This window comes from Bos javanicus, chromosome 1 (assembly GCF_032452875.1).
Source record: "Bos javanicus breed banteng chromosome 1, ARS-OSU_banteng_1.0, whole genome shotgun sequence".
Taxonomy (NCBI): domain Eukaryota; kingdom Metazoa; phylum Chordata; class Mammalia; order Artiodactyla; family Bovidae; genus Bos; species Bos javanicus.
Window position 1 is genome coordinate 127,620,197 of NC_083868.1, and position 20,742 is coordinate 127,640,938.

Genomic DNA, 20,742 nt, shown 5'->3' on the forward strand with positions numbered 1-20,742 from the left:
GAGGGCTGGCATAGCAGATATAGGAAAATTTCATGTAGGTAAAACGTACATCCGTGTATCTCAACGGACCTATGGAAATTTTAAGATAACATGCAAACTTACTGAAAAAGGTCTGGAAGGAGACAGCCCTCTAAATTAACAGGGGTGGACTTTTAACCTCGATCGTATACTTTTCAATATCTACTCACATATTTAGTGCTCTCTTTGTACAACGTGTTGTGTACAGACTTTAAAAGATTTAGTAATGGTAGAAGAAAATGTTAATACTGCTAAATCAAAAAAAAAAATTAAAAAGGCAAGCCCTAATACAGCCCCAATAGCGTGAACTCAATTATGTTATAGACTGGACTGAGTGGTTTTAAACAGGAGTGGGAGTGAGGCTTTTTATTGTTTACTCTTCAGAACTTTGAACCTATTTTTATTTTTTTTTTAAAATACAAGGAACAATTTTTTTAAAAAACCAGAAAGAGGAAAAATGTCCTTAATGTTACGGGTGCTTATAGCTGGGATTACAGGTAATCTTAATTTTCTTTCAAACAAATCACAAGACAGAAGGCTAACAGGAAACTCTTTAAGCAGGTGGTGGCATCTTAGAAGATATCTTTCTCATTGGTAATTTTCTGCATTTTCCAAATTTTCTTAAGTAGACATGTCTTACTGTTACAATCAGAAAAAAAAGAAAGCTGTTAAGTTTATTTATCAATGTGGTTAAGCAAGAAGTCACAAGGTGGGTACAGGATAAATTATAAAGAGATTAGTGGTTTTGAACAGTACCCCTTTCAAAACTCAGTGCAACATGGAACTTGATGCGTAAGAGAGATAAAGGCAGAATTTGCTAGGAGGGGCTTCATGCACCACTCGGCAGAAGGCCCATCACTGCAGAAATCAGGGTCCTAGGAACGCCATCGGGAAATGCACTGTGCAGACTGGGGCTTCAGGGGGTGCGGGCGGGGATGGCGGTGGCTTTTGTGCTGGAATGGTCAGAGAGGGCTTCAGGGACTCAGCAGAATCTGTGTTAAAACTGAAAGGGCAGGAAGGACATCTGTGGGCACGGCTGATGTGAGCAGGCATTTGGAAGTAGGTAAGTAATGTGGGCAGTGGTGCAGAAGCGGGGGCACAGCCAAATCCTCTGAACCATTGACTGCTGGCAGGCTTTACACATTGACGCATCAGTGAACAGGTGGAGGATGACTGGGACCAGACTAGGTTCCTGTGGGAGCAGGGAGCCACAGCAGGTTCCGGAAGGCATGCATGACAGGATGAAGGCGGTATTAAAGAAACATCACTGTCTACGGATGGATACACCCCTGCCTATTCATTCTACCCTTGAGTTGTAGCAAGACACTGGCAGCAAGAAGACAGACAACCTTCTGGGCCTTGAGTTCACTGTTACTCAACTCAAGGTTTTGTTACAGTTGTGCTGCATTTGGTCAGTGCTATCTCATAAGTAACCCATATTCCAAGGGCAATGGGGCTGGGAACCCCAAGCCACAGCTCGAGATACCTCCCTGGGATTGAAATCCAGGCTGTGGCACTTCAGGCAAGTTGCTTTACCTCTCTGAGCTGCAGTTTCCTCACCTGTAAATGGTGATTCAAATATCCACTTAATAAATATTTACTGAGTATCTGCTATATGCCAAGTACAGTCATAGAAATGGGATCAGTAGTGACCAAATAAGCCTAAAATTCCTACCCACATGGAGCTTAGATTCCAGTGGAATGTAAAATTACCCATTCCTGAGTTTGTGGAAAGGATTGGATGAGATGTTTCTGGGATGCACTTAGGGTAGTAGTGATTCTACACCTAATTCCCATGTGTAGGGGGTTTTCTTCCCACACATTTTCTGTCTGACACCAGCTGGGTGTTCACCCCACCCCACAAGGTGCACCCTGAGGAGACTCAGGACGAGAAGGCACAGGATACTGGCTGAGGTGCATATCAAAGGAATGATTTCAATGAGCCCTGGCTTTTACAGATTCCCATACCCAGAAGAGGGTTAAATTCTTTAAATTGAAATATCTGGTTTTCTTTAATTAACAGTGATCTTTTGATGTTCCAACTACCTGATCTTTGTAGCAAAAACTCCTATGTACCCTGACCCCTCCCTGACCTCTTGGGAGCAGTCTCTCACAACCATCCGAAATGCTGGGTCCCTGGCTTAAGTCCCCAGTTTTGTCCACCACATAAAACACAATTCTCAACTTTTAAGTTGTGCTCTTTCTTCCAATGATAAACTCAACTCTGACAGCACCTACCTGGAAATAGCCTCAGCTCTCACAAGTTCAGGGCTTCACCCCACAAGGCTGTCCCCTCACTACTTCAGATGCCAACTGCAGATCCAGGTTGCCACCTGTGCTTCTAACTGGCTATGGATTGAAGTTCCAACAAGCTCCCTCTTTGGGTTCAATTGATTTGCAGAGTGGCTCACAGAATTCAGAGAGAACAATTTACTTACTAGACTACCAGTGTATTACAAAGGATGTGACTCAGGAACAGCCAGATGGAAGAGACGCACATGGCAAGGTATGTGGAAAAGGTCTTGTAGCGTTCACGGTCTCTCCCAGACTACCACTCTTCCTACATCTCCATGTGTTCACCAACCTGGAAGTTCTACAAACTGCATCCTTTGGGTTTTTATAGAGGCATCACTGAGGCAGGAGATAGATGGGCCCCAGGCTGAGCAGCTGGACTCTGTCTCCTGAGGACATAGTATCTGTCTCCTAAGGACAGATACTTCAAGATAAAGAGCAGAGAGGAGCTGAGTCCTGCTTGGGTAAAAAAGATACGGAGGCCACATATTTCTCATTCCTGGGATCAAGGAGACCTCCCAAACTACACGTGCAAAGAAAGGTTCCTTGGGCATCAGAGAAGGGAGAGGGTATCAGTCAATAATATGTCCTGCCAGCCTCCCAGAAACTCTCATGCTGAAATCCATCTTGGTTAAAAGATGTATGTGCACATCGGGGAGGGTCCTGAGTCACATACCTATATACAATGAGCAAGATGATTGGCCAGAGAAAACCTGGAAAAATATCCCTGTAATAGCAATTTAAGTCAAAAGTGCAGCTCTCCCTCTGAGAGTGCCTGTGTCCTTTCCACATGACTCTGCTTCTAAGAAACACCTTACCCACTTTACTATCTCCATCTCTTCACTGAATTGTTTTCAAATTAAGACAAGAACCAAGGGACTTCCCTTGTGGTCCAGTGGCTAAGACCCCATGCTTCAAATGCAGGGGGCCCAGGTTCGATCCCTGGTCAGAGAACTAGATCCCACAAGCCACAACTAAGCGTTTACGTGCTCTAACTAAAGATCCTGAAAGCCACAACAAAGACTAAAGATGCCAGTGCAGCCAAATCAAAAAAATAAAAAAAGAAGACAAAGTTTAAAAAGTTTTAAAAAGAGAAAAACTGAGATCATCATTACCTAGGCATAACTGACTAAATCACTGACTAATGGTAACTGAGTTAACCTCCATCCCCTGCCCCCACCCCCACTCTTCCCCAGAAATCAGAGGTGGTACTACTGAAAGTTCTAATCTTCTAATCACTGGTTCTCCAGGCAACCAGTCCCCAACCTTAGGTCACGAGGAGGCTTAACTCACCTCATTCACATAATGAAAGACACCTTTTCAGTTTCCTCTAGGAAATGTCAAGGGTTTGAGGAACTCTGTGTCAGAAACAGTGACAAAGAACAAATAGACATTTATTACAAATCAGAACATCCCAAGTTGTAATGATGCTCCTTCTCTTCATTTTATCATTATGCATGTTCCCTATAGCATTTGGCACCAAAAAGGTACCCCAGAAACACCAAAGGACTGATCTACAAGTCCTTGAGATCCTTCTACCTGGAAACAAAGTGCCCTACATTTAGCCCTGGGCTTAGACTAGCATGGAAGTTCCTCTCTCTGCACCCTGCCCCCCAGCATGGCCAATTCCACCTTAACAAACAGGGCTGGGAAGGGAGAATGAAAGAAACTACCCTTAGGGCCATTCAACACAGAGAAGGCTCTTCTAAACTCTAGCATTTCCATGGGGAGATGAACAAAACTTTATAGGCTGGTGACAGCTGGTCCGTTCTCAGGCAGCGCTAACCATGGTCCTCACCTAGACATGAACCCTGAATGGACCACCCCATGGAGATGACTCAGTCCCTCCAATCCGGCCAGCCCAGGGCAAGGCCAATCCTCACTGAATGGATTTCAGCATCAAATGTTCATTTCAATGTGCTCACAGGGTGGGGAACAGGCACAACCAGGACATATTTATCCTGAGCCAAGTGACCAGAAGTTTGGGTATGAGTTGAAAGGAGAAAAAAAAAAAAAAAGTAAGCAAACTTTAGAACCTTATCTTTGGGGCTCCAAGAATGTGTTCCACCAAAAGCTTAGCTGGCACATATCTTGATACAGAATGACAGTTTCCAGCTTTTCTCACCAACTACATGCTGGTGTTCTGGTGCCAGCCTCTATTTTTATAGCCTGAATAATGCTAGGGTTATTCAGGCAAAGGACCAGACAAGAGCTGGAGACAGAGGGACAGGGCACAAGAGGCATGAGCACTGGGGCCAACATCCCACTCAGTCTCCAACAGCAAACCCTTGAGAGTTGAGTCTGGGACAGCAGTTGAGCCCACCCTCCTCTTAGAACCCAGACCTCAAGCCCCCTTGGGGCTGAGACTCCATCTGCCTCGTTCCATGCTCTAGCCCCAGGACCTGGAGCACAGCAGTGCTTAATGAATGAATGACCACACTGCCCCACCCCAACTTCAGCACACTGGACTCCTTGCTGTTGCCCCAAAACCTAAGTTCCCCTTCTGCCAACTCAGTGTCTGTGCCATTCCACTCTCCTGGCCCAGATGCCTTCTTGATCTTGTTTAATTTTCACTCATCCATGAACTCAGCCCAAATCCTACCTCCCCTGGAAGCCTTCCCTAACCCCAAGGCTGGGTGAGGTCCCCCCCCAACACTGGGCAACCTCAGTCCTCCCACAACACTTCTCAATGTCACAGGCTTGAGTCAGCTTCCTTGCCTACCTCCCCGAAGGCTGGGTAGATGCAAAGCTGAGGAAGCAGCAGGTATTTAACAGGTGTCTGTGGAAAGAAGGAAGGGAGGGAGGGAAGAAAGATACCAAGGATGCTGTGGATGGAGAAGCACCTGTCACTGAAACCTACAACAGACTAAGAACAAAACACCAAAATCCAACAGATCAATGAACCATTCACCAACAAGTTTACTGAAAAAAAAAAAATTGCAGGAAGTGGTGGGAAAATACTTTTCAGTGGGTTCAAATGGGAAGCAGAGGCCACTCTGCTGTGGCCTCTTCTCCTCTCTGGGGGTGGGGGCTGGAGGGGAAGAGACAATGTTGGGAGATTGGGTGAGTGGGGCCACTTGAAAGGGCACAAGCAGCTCTCATGGGCTCAAAGTTCTTGAAGGTTCCTCTGGTATCAAGGAAGCTGAAGCCCCTTCTTTCTGGAGTAACCTCCCACTGCTGAAGGGAACTAGGACTCACTCCCTCAAAGCTGTTAAGAACATGGCCTGAGTCAAGAAAGAGTGATAATGAGAAACTTCCATTATTCTGTTGGCCCAGTTCCCGAAGGTAGGAACAGAAGCTGGGATTTAAGACAGATGATCTGGGAAGAAAAACTATTTCTGGCTGGAGCTTTCTTAGCACAGCATTTCTTTTCAAGACAGACACCTCCAGTTGCCCCTCAATATTCATTTATTCTTTACTAACAGAATCCTGATTAAGTGGGGGGTTGTGGGCTTCCCTGGTAGCTCAGTTGGTAAAGAATCCACCTGCAATGCAGGAGACCCCGGTTCGATTCCTGGGTCGGGAAGATCTGCTGGAGAAGGGATAGGCTACCCACTCCAGTATCCTTGAGTTTCCCTTGTGGCTCAGCTGGTAAAGAATCTGCCTGCAATGCAGGAGACCTAGGTTTGATCCCTGGGTTGGGAAAATCCCCTGGAGAAGGGAAAGGCTACCCACTCCAGTATTCTGGCCTGGAGAATTCCATGGACTATATACAGTCCATGGGGTCACAAAGAGTCAGACACGACTGAGCGACTTTCACTTTCACTTTGGGGGTGGTGGTGAGGAAGTGTCACTGGCATTGTCAGCTCACCATAAAACGCATCTCCTCTTCCTCTTAGGCACTAAGCTGGACCACATTTCCCAGCCTCCCTCACAGGAGGTATGGTCATGTGACTGACTCCTGGCAAATGTCAGTGGGAGCAATTCTCTATCAAGTCTGGCCCATAAAATCTTTCCATCCTCCATCTTTCATGTTCCTTCCTCTTTCGCTGACTGATGCAAACGAGCATGACAGCCTTAAGAGCTTGGATCCCTGAATCACCTTTTGGAAAAGAGCCCCTACCCTCCCTTTTCAGGAACAGCCATTTTGGACTCTGTGTGAACAAACAGTTAATGTCCATCATACTTGAGTCATTAAATGTACAGCAGACCCTTGAACATGGCTCCACTTACAGACAAATCTTTTTCAATAGTAAATACACTACTACACAATCTGAGGTTGGTTGAACCCACAGATGTGGGACTGTGGATATGGAGGGCCAACTACAGTTACACACAGAATTTTTACTTGGGGGTGGGGGAAGGTCAGTGCCCCAAACCTCTGTGTTGCTGAAGGGTCAACTGCGTTTGGTTTGTTTGTTTCAGCCTATCTAACTCCTCTAAGCAGCGGTGTGCCCTGCTAAATACTCATATGACCCTTTTAACTGGGAATGGCCATGTGACACAGTTCTGGCCCTGACACATTAGAGGAGGTCTGCTGGATGTTGTGGGGGAAAAGTCTGTTTTCCTGATAAAAGGTATCAGGGTGGCTGGCACTTCCTTCCTGCAGCAACCATTCTGCCATCATGAAGAAAAGGCCAGGAAAAAGAACAGTGTGCCAGTTCAGACAGATATCTGCTGTTGAAACCAAAGCCAGCAACCCCCTACCTTCAAACATCTTGTTACACAAGAGAAACAGACCATTATTTGTTTAAGCCAGGAAGGTAGGTTACTCTGCTGCCAAACACAAGCCTGCTTTACAACCACTCATTCATTCATCCATTCATTTATTCACCCAACCTTTATTGAGGCCTATATCATGCCAGTTCTTGAGCTAATGGAAGAAGATACAGAGATGAGCTGGGTGTAGCCCCTGCTCTCCTGAAGCACCCAGTCAAGCTGTGGAGACAGGCCCCTGGGCAGACAATCTGAATTCAGTGGGAACGGATGCTGTGGTGGCACAAGATGATCTGGAGGGTGTGAGCAATGGTGGTGGGTGAGCACAGAGCCAAGGAGTTCCCAACTCCCTTTCTGGCACTGGACACACAGAGCAAACACCCCTCAAGCTAAAAAGCAAATAACAAGAACGTGCTGTGCTCGGCTGAGCCAACTGCAATTACTTACTGCATTTGAGTCCCTAAACACCATCAATTAATGCAGCTGTTTCAAGATAATCAGCAGTCATTAGAGCAAGATGCTCAAGAGGAGAATATAAAAACTCACACGCCGCTGACTTAGACATGCCGGAAAGTCTGTGAACCGAGGATGAGACAGGCTGGCTTAGACCCTCAGACCCTCCTGCCTGCTGACATTAGGATCTCTCTTTTTCAAAGACACAGTCATCTTTCACCTTGAAGACAGAGCCCCCAAAAATCAAACGTCTATGCCATGACCTTCAACCATAAATGCCCAAACTTTGATTCTCAGGTGTGCATTTGTTTCCATTAAGAACTGCAGTGGAGACAGACTGGCAACAAAAATCAACCCCATCTGGGAAATCAAAACCAGAGAAGTCAGAGCAGTCGGGGAACCAACTAGAAAGTAAAGGTTCTCCTCCTTTTAACTCAATGCTGCCTACACACAAATAATTTTTCTTTTTTAGTGAATGGTATTATTGGTCATTTCTTTACTTTCCAAGTATACTAATGCATATATATGGAATTTAGAAAGATGGTAACAATAACCCGGTGTACGAGACAGCAAAAGAGACACTGATGTATAGAACAGTCTTATGGACTCTGTGGGAGAGGGAGAGGGTGGGAAGATTTGGGAGAATGACATTGAAACATGTAAAATATCATGTAAGAAACGAGTTGCCAGTCCAGGTTCGATACATGATACTGGATGCTTGGGGCTAGTGCACTGGGACGACCCAGAGGGATGGTATGGGGAGGGAGGAGGGAGGAGGGTTCAGGATGGGGAACACATGTATACCTGTGGTGGATTCATTTTGATATTTGGCAAAACTAATACAATTATGTAAAGTTTAAAAATAAAATAAAGTTAAAAAAAAATAATAAAAGTAAATTAAATAAAAAAAAAAAAGAAAAAAAGACAAAGCCTCATTGACCTCAGATTCCAGAAGTTTAAAAATAAATAAACTAGGACTTCCTTGCTGGTACAGTGGGTAAGAATCCACCTACCAGTGCAGGGGACACGAGTTTGATCCCTGGTGTGAGAAGATCCCACATGCCATGGAGCAACTTCAGCTACTGAAGCCCACGAGCCACGAGCCCATGCTCTGCAACAAGTGAAGTCACTACAATGAGAAGCCTGAGCACCGTAATGAAGAGTAGCCCCCTGCTTGTCGCAACTACAGGAAAGCCTGTGTGCTGCAATGAAGACCCAACACAACCAAAAAAAAAAAAAACAAACAATTTTTTTTAATGAATAAAATAAGCAGGTTCCTCATTAAGAGGATTGATTATCCGCTTTCCAGTCTGACTGCCGACTTATCAGTACAAAGAACTCCAGTGGAGACCAGAGGGTGTGCTAATCACACAAAGCGGAGAGGCACTCGGGTTCTGAGGCTGTAATCACAGGCTCCTCTAGCCCTCCCCCCAGCGCTGGAGGCCATTGCTAGCGGGCAGGCTGCCATACTGGAGTTCCTCTGTAGAACACACGGAGTAGCGGAGGGTGAGAGCTGAGGAGGAGGGACCTCCCTTTCCTGGACCAAGTATTAAACTCAGGCCTGTTAACACTTTCCCAGAGACTTTCAGATCCAGAAGGTTCCAGCTATGGCAGACACAGGACACATGACAATGTCAAAAGCACAGGCCCAGAATGGTACCACTTGTGCTAAAGCCCATGATACCAAACCTAGATTTAATATTTGACCTAACTGCGATTTCAGCCTCCCCCAGATACGTCATCTCAATGGGCCAGTTCGGAGTTTTCTGGCCAGCACGAATGAGGTGATCTGTCACATGAGTCCTCTCTATCCAGAGAAAGTAGAGATAGACTACAAGATAGACCCTTGCCCCTCGCCCAGAAGAACGCGACTTGGCCTGAAACAACCCTGGATTTTCTTTTGTTAATAGCCTCCTTGCCACTCCCTCGTCCTACTTACAAAAACCGTCTCTTTGCACAGCCCCTCAGAGCGCCCTTCTGTTTACTAGATGGGGTGCTGCCCATTCAGGACTCTTGAGTAAAGCCAATTAGATTTTCACATCTACTTGGTTGAATTTTGTTTTTCCCTAGTAGTCTGGCCCTCTGCCTCAGGCTAGTCCCTGACCTGCTCTCAGGAGCAGCTGTGCCATTCGTCAGAGAACTGGGTTTCCGGTGGGATCATGGGTTTCTGGGGTGATGGACAGTCAGCCCAGAACAGTGGTCAGGGCATCTGGTGCCATCAACCAGGACCAGAAATATGCTGGCAAACCAGGTGAGTAAACACTGAGTTCACAGCCTCTTATCATGCTTCCGGCTAACGACCTGAGGCCAAGAGTGATAGTTAAAACACGAACAGCCAGCATGTGTCAGACATGGACCAGTCAAATGAGTGCCTATGTTTAGCAGCGGGCAAGGCCACGTCACCAGAGTATACCAGCTGAAGTATACCACTGTGCCCCACCCCTCCTGCCTCGGTCAACCCTTCACAGGCTAAACTCTGGCCTCTCGAGGCCATAAAAAGTGGCCTGGAGTCAGGTGAGTGCCCAGGAAATGCCTCTGCTATTATTCCTGTCCTTCACCGTGAACTTGAGCATGATGTCCTCCATTCTATGGGCAGGAGGCTATGTGTATCTTATCATCCTATATCCATCATCTCAGTGCAGTCGGCTGGTATGAAAAATGTTTTGCAACCCACTCCAATATTCTTGCCCAGGAAATCCCATGGACAGAGGAGCCTGGTGGGCTACAGTCCGTGGGGTCACAAAGAATCAGACATGACTAAGTGATTAAACAGCAAGAGCATTAAGGAATGAATGGTTAAAAAAATAAAGACAAAAAAAAAAAAAAAAACAAACCACAGCTAACATTTAAGCATGTACTATGCATTCTAAGTCCTTGTCATGTACTGTCTCATCTCAGCTTCACAGTAATACCATGAAGTGGGTATTATTATCATAACCTTGGTTTTACAAAAGAGAAAATAGAGGCATAGAGAAGCTGGGTAACTTGTCCAAGGGTACAAGCCTAATAATGACAGATCCAGGATTTAAAGCCAGTCTGGCTTCAGGGTCTACACTCTGACCCACTGCACTGTGCTGAGTACACACCCACAGGAATGTTAGTATCAGGAAGTCATCAGAGAACCTCTGACACCCACACACCCTGAAAAATCCTTCCAGATGGTTTCTGATGATGCTGAGCATATACTGTTGTTGTTTTTCTCCACTCAAGAGATCCGAATTCTAGGCGAAGCCTTTTAAACACCCTGTGGTCCATGTCCCCATCCCTAAGAAGATCCCAGACCTGCCAGAAGGATTGAACAAGATCATGGACACAGCTCCCTGTTTAAATGGTAAGCTACTACATAAGCAAAACATATGATCATAATGATTAATATATTTCAGTAAAGGGACAGATAAAATTTTCTATACCTATCAATCTGCTGCTGCTGCGTCACTTCAGTCGTGTCCAACTCTGTGTGACCCCATAGACGGTAGCCCACCAGCCCCGTCCCTGAGACTCTCCAGGCAAGAACACTGGAGTGGGTTGCCATTTCCTTCTCCAGTGGATGAAAGTGAAAAGTGAAAGGGAAGTCACTCAGTCATGTCCGACTCTTAGTGACCCCATGGACTGCAGCCTACCAGGCTCCTCCGTCCATGGGATTTTCTAGGCAAGAGTACTGGAGTGGGGTGCCATTTGTTGTATATACTTCTACGGAAGGTCCTATTTATATCTCTTCACATTTCAGAAACAATGTTTAAAGCTTAATTTACTTCTGTAAGCCTGGGTCCTTCCATTATTACTTCTGAGCTTCCAGACATTTCTACTATATCTTTAATAATTTTACTTTAATCTTTCATCTTAGAAGCATAAAAAGTTAATGAGGCAGTAAATATCTTACTCTAACTTCAGATTCTTCTATATTAGCAGCTGACACAATTAGCAAGCAAGAGCTTCATTTTACTTTATAATTAAAAAGCTCAAAATGATACTACTCTGTCTCTGAAGGCCTGGAGTTTGGTGTTGGATCCAAGAATGAGGTGGACCTAGGGAAGTAAGCTGTGGTTTCTGTCAGTTGGAAAGACACATGTCTCCAAGTAATTGAGGGGTAGGACAAATAGTATTCAAACTATTTGTAAACTGGGTGTAAATGATGATGCTAACCACAGACAGGAGTGCAGAGGAGAGGAGGGGGAGGAAGTATCAGAACCAGGAGCAATGATTTTCATCTTAATCTGTTCTTTAAAGCTATTGATTGTGGCTCTCTCTGGAAGTTGGTTATACACAGAGGCAGAGAGTGGTAAGCAGATGACAAAAGGATGCCTCATAATACAAAAACATGAACGCATAAGTTGGGGGAGTGACTATGCAAACACAGAACTTTCAAGTTCCTAAGTTGCTACCACTAGACATTTGAGTTGCCCAAGCTCTCCTCCACCCTACTACCAGCACAGAGGTGGCTCGATCAATGTGTGCGGTGCAGGAAGATGGGGCTGGGGGAGGCGGTGGTGGGGGGTGGGGAATAGGGACCGGGGTGCAGGGAGGAACCCCATATACTCCTGGTGGAGCAGTGCCTGCAGCCAGAAGGCAGCCTAGAGGACATGGGTGACGCTGCCTCCTAGCCACAAGAACTACATCACAAGGCTCCTCCAAGTTCTTTCATCATTAACACCTGCTGTGCTCCTGAGATGGCTCCTCTCTTCATTACTGATAGCCCTGCTTCTTTCCCAGAGCCAGTGGCTTCCCTTACAAAGGCCCAAGAAGATTCAGAGCAGCCTCCTGGCTCTAGAGATGGAGGCTACTTACTATGCTGGAGGCTGCGGCTCAGTGAGGCCACCCCGGCCCTCCTGCCTTTTGCACTCAGACGGAGCCTTGCAGGATCTCCAGGTTGAGGGGCTTTGGTAGGTCCTATTCCACCTGTGAGGCTACTCAGGAGGCTCAGGAAGAATCCCAGGGAGGCTGCTGCCCACCGTCCTACCAGAAGGCAGCTGTTGCCTCTTCTCCCACTGCTAAGCACAGGTATGTGCGAGCGTGCTCAGTTGCTTCAGTCTTGTCTGACTCTTTGAAACTCTGTGGACTGTAGCCCACCAGGCTCCTCTGTCCAAGGGAGTCTCAGGCTAGAATACTGGAAAGGGTTGCCATTTCCTCTTCCAGGAGATCTTCCCTACCCAGGGATTGAACCCATGTATCTAGCGCCACCTGCACTGCAGGCGGATTCTTTACTGCTGAGCCACCAGGGAAGCCCCAGGCACAGGTTCAGACCCTCCCAGCCAGCTCTCTTTTGGCCATGCCCCTCAGCATCCCAGGTGTGAGCTGGCTCCCCCAGGCTGGACCCCAGAACAATGTCGTTGTTGCTCAAGCCACCTTTTCCAAAGGGGCACACCCCTCACTCACAACTTCAGAGGGATTCGTGCTTTCCCACCTCCCTGGGTCCAGCTCTCACCTGGCTTTCATGGCCTCCTAGGAAGCAGAACGGTGGGGCCTGGCACACCTTATTTCAGGTAACTGTGAGGCCATTTTTCCTATCTCAGCGAATTTGCTTCTAATGATAACTCCTCCCCCAGAATGTGGGCCCATGACACCTTATCCACCAACCAAGAACCTCATTCCAGGGCTGAAGTCTACCCCCGGGAGTTTTCAGAACCCTGGCTATTCTGTCATCCCTTTTCCTACTTCCTCCAGATAGCAAGCTTACTTTCTTCCTCTTTCCCTCCCTCCCCTTCTCTCACTTACAGACCTCAGGCATTAATTAAGCCTCTTCTAGAAAACAGCTGCAGGAATCCTGGGTATGAGCCAGACCTGGAGGCAGAGACAGTCTGGGTGAGGAAGATAAGCCCACAACAGTTTTGAACCTACAAGCAGTGCAGGTTCTCGCTTCAAAGTGACATTCCAAATTCCAATCCTTTCCAGATTCCTTAAAAAGGGGACACAGGCTGCTCCCACCCTTGTTGCCTCTGGCCATTCTCTCCAGGGCTGGCCTTTGATCTACCTGCCAGCAGGTCATGGCCACCCACCACAGTCAGAAACACCTTCCCCAAACACCAGCCTCCTCAACAGATGAGCAAATCAAATTGCCAGAAAAGTGCAAGAAGGGGTGTTCTTAGCTCTCTCCAGGGAAATGAAGCTCTCTCCTTCATCTCCACTGGAGTGAAGACGGTGTGATCTGAAGCAGTCAGCGGGACTCCACAAATGGCTTCCCCTTCATTATGCGCAGGGATGAGGGACCCTGAACGGGGCTGCTGCCACAGCTCAAGGCCCTAGAGGTCAAGCGGTGGAGGACTCACCACTCACCAGGGAGCCTTATCTCCCCACGGTGGCCATCACCTTATCACTCCAATCGGGGCATGAAGACAGCTTCTTTTCTTCCTAGAAACTCTGGAGTCCCCCCTGAGTTAGAGACCCAGTTGTCAAAGTCGGACCCATAAATTATGCTCTCTGCCCTCACTACACACAGAAATGAATGTCTCCACTCAGATATTTCTTTAAAATTTGATGAAGGATAACATTCTGGAAACAGTGAAGCACAATGGGAAAACATGGGTTATGGATTCTGATAGCCTGGATTCAGGAGGGACACCCACTTATTTACTAAACAAACACTGAGTACCTGTCATTTAGAGAATGGAAGCCTGGGTGCTGGGGGCTTAACGATGGTTCCACCCTCCTGGGCGGTGGGGCATCTGACATTCAATAACTCATCACACAGCAGCCTGGGGAGGGCTGAAGAAACACCCACAGGAATTTGGGGGCATGGCACCCCACTCCAGTACTCTTGCCTGGAAAATCCCATAGACGGAGGAGCTTGGTGGGCTGTAGTCCATGGGGTCGCTGAGGGTCGGACACGACTGAGCGACTTCACTTTGACTTTTCACTTGCATGCATTGGAGAAGGAAATGGCAACCCACTCCAGTGTTCTTGCCTGGAGAAATCCCAGGGATGGGGGAGCCTGGTGGGCTGCCGTCTATGGAGTCGCACAGAGTCGGACACGACTGAAGTGATTTAGCAGCAGCAGCAGCAGAGGGAGCCTAGCAGGCCCAGTGTGACCGGGGGCTAATTACTTACTAATTCACTATTCAATGGTAAAAACTATTGAGCTAAATACTCTTCAAACAAATCACTGGGAAGAAAGAGATGCAGATACCTCCTTCCGCAAATGCTCTAAGTGCGGAGCTGCAAAGGCCCGGTGGCCCACCTAAGTCCCTGGTGCCCGAAAGTAGCCTCCCAGGTATCAGTGATGGGGGCTGGCCAGGAGCTAACCTGTAAAATAGACATGCCTCGTACATATCCTTTCTAAAACATAGTCGTTGTTTTGTCCTGTCCTACTCTTTTGCGATCCCATGGACTGTAGCCCCCGAGGTTCCTCTGTCCATCGGATTTCCCAGGCAAGAATACTGGAGTGGGTTGCCATTTCCCTCTCCAGCCAGGAATTGAACTCCTGTCTCCTGCATTGGCAAGCAGATTCTCTACCACTGAGCCACCAGAGAAGCCCTCTCTAAAATAGACAATTCATTCAATCCAAAACTTAATGAAAGCCAGGAGAATGGATGAGTTGGGTTCATGCACTGGTTTTCTGACTGTCACCCTGCATTTCCACCTCTCTCCAGGAAACTCGAGGTTTTTCAAACCACCTGTTTATTTTAAACCCTCTTCCCAGAGATGTCCGAACAGCGCACCAACACCTCCGAGGAGGAATTGTTGCCGAGCCGGGTCCGCAGTCACCTCACGTTTGTGAGGGTGGCCGAGCACACCGTGTTCCACCCTTGGGTTCATCCGCGGGCCTTCTGCAAATAGCAACAAATGTCCCCAACTTGTGGAGCCTTCTTGAGGCTCCCTTAGTCGCCCACCCCACGCTTCCCCATTCGCACGCGATCTGATCCCACAGCTCTCGTGATTTTACTTTTCGAATGCTTACAAAGCACCCTGTCTTCCCACGAAGGCACTAGCCAGCCGGGCAGGGATGTCCTCCCCACCCCCCCACCGAAACGCCCCGCCGAAGCGGGTAAAATATGGCTCCAACGCCTCTTGCACCGCTAAACCTTCGACCACCCACCCACAGGTAGAATTCGAAAGACCGCTGCAGCCGCCAAGAACGCGGCCAGCTCGAAGCACATCCAATTTCGCATGTATGACAAAGCCGGCTGCTTTAAAAGGCTGCGACCTAGACAAGTTCGCGAGCAAGAGCAACTGCGGGGGGTGGAAACCCCGCAGTCCTGATCTGAGCATCCCGGAACGTTCACCCGCGCGCGGAGCTACCCCTTCGCGGGGCCCCGGGACTCCCGGGGGCGCCGCGCGCAGGTAGCGGCCGGAGCAGCCGGCCCCACCGCCGAGGAAGGCCGCCGAGAACTTGCTGCCGCCTGCTTACCTGGCGCCCCGTGGGCTCGCGGCGGCCGGGGAAGGGGGATCTTGCAGGGGAGCTCCAGTTCCGGCTGCAATCAGGCGGCAAGAGTGCGGGGGCCGGGCCGGCGCGGGCCGGAGGGGCGGGACAGCGCACCCAGGCAGAGGAGGTGCGGAGCTGGAGGTGGAGAAGCGGGAGGTGGCGGGGTTTAAGGGAGGCACCCGCCGCGGGGTGCGGAGCAAGGACTTGGGAAAAGGGCGGCGGGATCCTAGGCCGGGTTAGGGGGCGCTGGGGCTAGGAGAGAGGGCGGCGGATCAGAAGGCGGGGACTGGGATCCGGGCGCGGGAGCGGAGGGGTCGGCTTAGGGAGAAGGAGCGAGTCCGGGGCCGGGGTTTGGGGAAGAGGCGGGGATGGAGGAGGGAGCTTAGTAGCCGGGTTCAGACCGGGTACCCGCAAGCGCGCCCCTGACCTCCCCCGCCCCCGCACCCCTCTCCCACCGGAGTCACTGCCCAGTCGTCCCGGCCTTGGAGCGTTCGGAAGACCCCCTTGGTGTCCGAGCCCGAACCCCAGGACACCCGCCCACCTCGAGCCTCAGTGGGAGGCTCCGCTCAGCCTCAAAGGCAACCGCCTCGACCGCGGCCCGCGCCGCGCTCACCGCCCATGGTCCCGGCCCGGCCCGGCTCCGCCGCAGCGCGCCCGGTTCCGCGCTCGCCGCCTGCTCTGCCCGGCGCAGCGGGAGGCGAGGGCGGCGCGCACCGACTTCGGGCAGCGCGACATCTCGCAGCGCCCCCTACTGACCTCGCTGCGCTCGGGGCCCGGCCCGCCCCGCGCTGGGCGCCCTCCAGCTCCGCCCCGGAGGCGGCGTTGCGGTGCGGCCCGGCACGCTAGAAGGGAGCGGAGGAGAGGACACTGACTGGAGGAGGCCAAACACAGGCCCCAGGGACGGGACAACCATCGGAGATCTCGGCGGGCGAAAGTCGCAGTCACGGGCACGCTGAGTGCGCGGGGACCGCGGCCACCTGAGCGCAGGGCCGGACTCGGGATCAGGAGTGGACGCACGCCTAGGTCGGGTGCGCAGACACGGCCCGGGCCTGGAGCCCTAGTGTGGGGTGCCCGTGGGCCGTGGGCTTGACCCGGCGCTACCCGGGGTCCGGTGCTGAGCTGGCCGCCCGTTTTGGGGACCCACCGTTACTGGGTGACTGCAGCCTCATAGACCCAAACTGTCATGATTCTGGCCACTTTGCCCTCCCCACCACCCCCGCCCCCAGCCTACTCCTTGTTCTCTTCCGGCCCCAACCACATCCGGCCCTGTGTGTCAACTCTAGACCTCCAGCTGCTCCCTCGGGGTGGCCTCTAGGTGCCCTGCGGAGGTCGCCATCCTGGCAGCCTCCATCCCCACCCCTTCTCTGAGCTACCTGGAAGCCATTGAGCACTTGACTGATTTCTGTAACTCTCTGTTAGACACACTTGAGGCTTGCAGTTGAACTTGATTTGATACTTTATGGGGGCGGGGGGAGCAGGGGTCATTTCTCTCAAATGTTGGGCTCTAGCTGGTGGGGATTACCACTTGATTTCTCTGCGCAAGATAATCTGACCAACTGTGACTGACAGAGAGGCCTTTGGTATCAGTTCCAGAACTACAGTGACCTCTACGTACCTTAGAGCAATTGGTCTTGAGCAAAATGGGCTCCTAAGTATTTACTGTTGACCTTCTGAGCTCACTTTCTGGAGCGTTTCTCACATGGCCTCTTCTCTCATTCCTGTACTGCTGCTGCTGCTGCTAAGTCGCTTCAGTCGTGTCCGACTCTGTGGGATTCTCCAGGCAGGAACACTGGAGCGGGTTGCCATTTCCTTCTCCAATGTGTGAAAGTGAAAAGTCAAAGTGAAGTCACTCAGTCGTGTCCGACTCTTAGCAACCCCGTGGACTGCAGTCTACCAGGCTCCTCCGTCCATGGGGTTTTCCAGGCAAGAGTACTGGAGTGGGGTGCCATTGCCTTCTCCCCGTTCCTGTACTGGTGGCTCCCAAATCCACACTCAACACAAAGATGTTACCCACATTTCTACCGACTCTCTGGCTTTCTGCTCAGAACTTTCCATCTCAGTTCAGCACTCCCAGCACCAAATTCTATCTCTTGCCAGCTCCCAAGTGTATCTGCTCAATGGTCTCACAATGTTCAGTCTCCTGCTTTGCCTTCCTCAGCTGAAGGCTCAAGGTCCAGGGAGCCTTGGCTTCTAAAGGCTTTCTCTTCCCATTCCTGGGATGCCAGGCTGTGCTCAGCTCCTTCCTGCCCCGACCTCTGACACAACGCTACCCAGGCATGAACTGCACCTCCCAGGACAAAATTGTTTCACTGTCCCCTTTAGCATCACCCAGATTCTCCCACCTGGCTCTCAGGCCACCCTACCCACCCAACACCTCTCCTCCTTTCCTTCACAATCCCACTGACTATCCTCTCACTAAGTCCAGGCTCTACACCTTCCCTGGTGCTGGCTGCCTCTTCCCTGCACGAGGTAGGGCACTTTCTGCTCTAAATCAGGGGTCCCCAAACCTGAGTAGGAACTGGGCAGCACAGCAGAAGGTGAGAAGCACTGCAAAGCTTCGTCTGTATTTACCAGCCACTACGCATTGCTCACGTTACTACCTGAACTCTGCCTCCTGTCAGATCACCTGCAGCATTAGATTCTCATAGGAAAATTATCACAATGTAATAATAATAGAAATAAAGCACACAATACATGTAATGCACTTTAATCATCCTAACCCTCTCCTCTCCTCACTCTGTGGAAAACTTGTCTTTCACAAAACTGGTCCCTGGAGCCAAAAAGGTTGCTAGGGGGACTTCCCTGGTGGTCCAACAGCTAAAACTCTGACCTCCCAATGCAGGGGGCCCGGGTTTTATTCCCTGGTCAGGGAACTAGATCCCACATGCCACAACCAAAGATCAAAGATCCTGGATCCAGCAACTAAGACCTGGGACAGCCAAATAAATTAATTTTTAAAAAGGCTGCTGAAGACCACTGCTCTAAATGACAGGCAACCCAATTCGCATGTACTTAAACAAGAAGGAATTGATTGACTTACGTAAATTAAAAGCTCAGGGCACATCTGCTTCATGCCTGGGTTTAGGCCCGGAAACTAAAGCTTTCAGGGACGCTCTATCTCCCAGCTTTGCTTTCTTCCATGTGAGCTGTACTCTCAGGCTCTCTGCAAGACCCCAGCAGATCCAGGCTCACAACCTCACAGCCACGAGGCCAGCAGAAAATCTGCTTCTCCTTGCCCACCATTCCCGCAAGCCTTGGGCCTGACTCTGGTTGGGTCACATGTCCACCCTGTCCTGCCAGCCACTGTGACCCCATGGTGGTTCTGTCTCTCCCTACTACCTGCTCAGCCCCAACAAGTACCTGCTCCTGCATCCCTTCTCTGTCACAACAGGACTGAAGGGGACCCAGGGGTGCCACTGCTAACCATTTCCCCACAAAACACACCTCACTACGGCTCACCTGGCTGCAAGCCTCCTGTGTTGGCCCAGGGCATTTTCCAAACAGAAAAGCGTTCCAAACAGGGGCAGAGTTCCAAAAAGGAAGTGGGAAACAAGACCCTCTGCTTACAGCTTCCTGTCTTTTTACCATACCCCCTTCTAGGTCAAGACTTGGTACAGAGGTGGCCTCAGGCCTCTCCGGGAACCAGGCATCATATTCTCCTTAGATTCTCCCTCTCAGTCTCTTTCCTCGCTTCCCCGATTCTCTGATGGCTTCAATCCCCCTTTTTTCTTGGAGGAGGTGTCCCCTCCTTTCTCCCTGTGGACTTTGGGTTCTGAGTAGTACCCACCCGTCCTGGCCCCTGGCGTAGTAACACTCCTTGGCTGGAACTTAAAGGAGGAAGGGGCTACAAGGAGGAGAAAAAAAGAATTCCTACTGGGAAAATATATGTGAGGAAGCATCTCAAAACTATTACTGCCATTCAGCCTCTTTCCTCTGTGGTTGGTGAGGAGGTAAGATGTGGCCTGAAGCAGCTGGTGGCCTCCTGATAAGCACCTGAGGTGGCTGTGCCAAAGCTGACCACCCAGAGGAAAACAGTCGAGAGGCAGCTTCCTGTCATGCCTAAAACCAGGACCTGAATTTTTCAAGTACATGTCCAGTGAATCTCTGCTTTTCCCCCAAGCAAACTAGAATTGGTTTTTCCATAACATGCAACCGAAAGAGTTCTGAGTAGCACAAGCACACAGCACAGTGCCTGGCACATTGATCCCGAAAAAGAGTAATCTTTCATCATCATTATTCATGTGATAGGGGGCAAGCCATGCCCATCAATGACTGTAAAACAGAGGAGAAAGGAAAAAGCCCAAGTGACCATTTGTTCATAACCTTGGTTTCCCCTTCTATTCCCAGATTTTGTCCTTCCCACATACACATTTTGGCCCCCAGGGAAACTCAAAATTCATTGAAAGTTGAACCCTCCCATCTTATAAAAATAGTCCCAGACTCAGCCAAGTCATGAATATTCTGCCAGGCAGTACTTACTGTCTTTCTGTGCAAGCAGCCCCTGCCTGGAGCAGCTGGGAGCAGGTGCCCATCTTCAATTCAGTTTCAATCTGCTGAGCATAAAAAAGCTGAGCAAATATTTGTACAACCTCTTTTGTCCTGCTCTGTAAACTTAGAGAAACAGTGGGCTACTGCCCCTAGCCTGAAAGGATTGACTAGGGAAAAACAAGAAGTCTAGGACAGGGTATGAGGTAACAATGATACCAGGGAGGCCCCTAGGCACCTGGGTGAGGTGGTTGATTGTCATCAGGTTCTAAGTTCCAAAGGTCTGTGCGGCCCACAGCCTGCCTTACGACAGAATTACACATCCATGCAAAATATTTTTTTTGTACCCACCACAATATCTAGATTACTGATATTATTTTTAAGTTCCATTTACCATGGGTTTCCCTGATTATAAAAGTACCCACTCATTGTAAAAACTTGGGAAAAGACAAAGGACACAAAAAGATGAAAATTTAAATAAC

At 49.5% G+C, this 20,742-nt stretch overlaps 1 protein-coding gene across 7 annotated transcripts in view; it reads right to left on the minus strand.

The window, feature by feature from the left end:
• Positions 1-20,387, minus strand: part of PXYLP1 (2-phosphoxylose phosphatase 1) — a 90,557-nt gene extending 70,170 nt beyond the window's left edge. Inside the window, exons 1-2 of one of the 7 annotated variants that reach the window (XM_061420128.1) lie at positions 16,389-16,538; positions 15,761-15,910 (exon numbers count right to left, since the gene is read on the minus strand). The gene's annotated coding sequence lies outside the window, so the exon portion shown is untranslated. Of the gene's footprint in view, positions 1-15,760; positions 16,234-16,316; positions 16,539-17,390; positions 17,577-20,254 lie in introns of those variants that run through there. The other 6 variants (XM_061420119.1, XM_061420145.1, XM_061420157.1 and 3 more) reach the window with 6 other exon arrangements.
• Between the last annotated feature and the right edge of the window lie 355 nt (positions 20,388-20,742).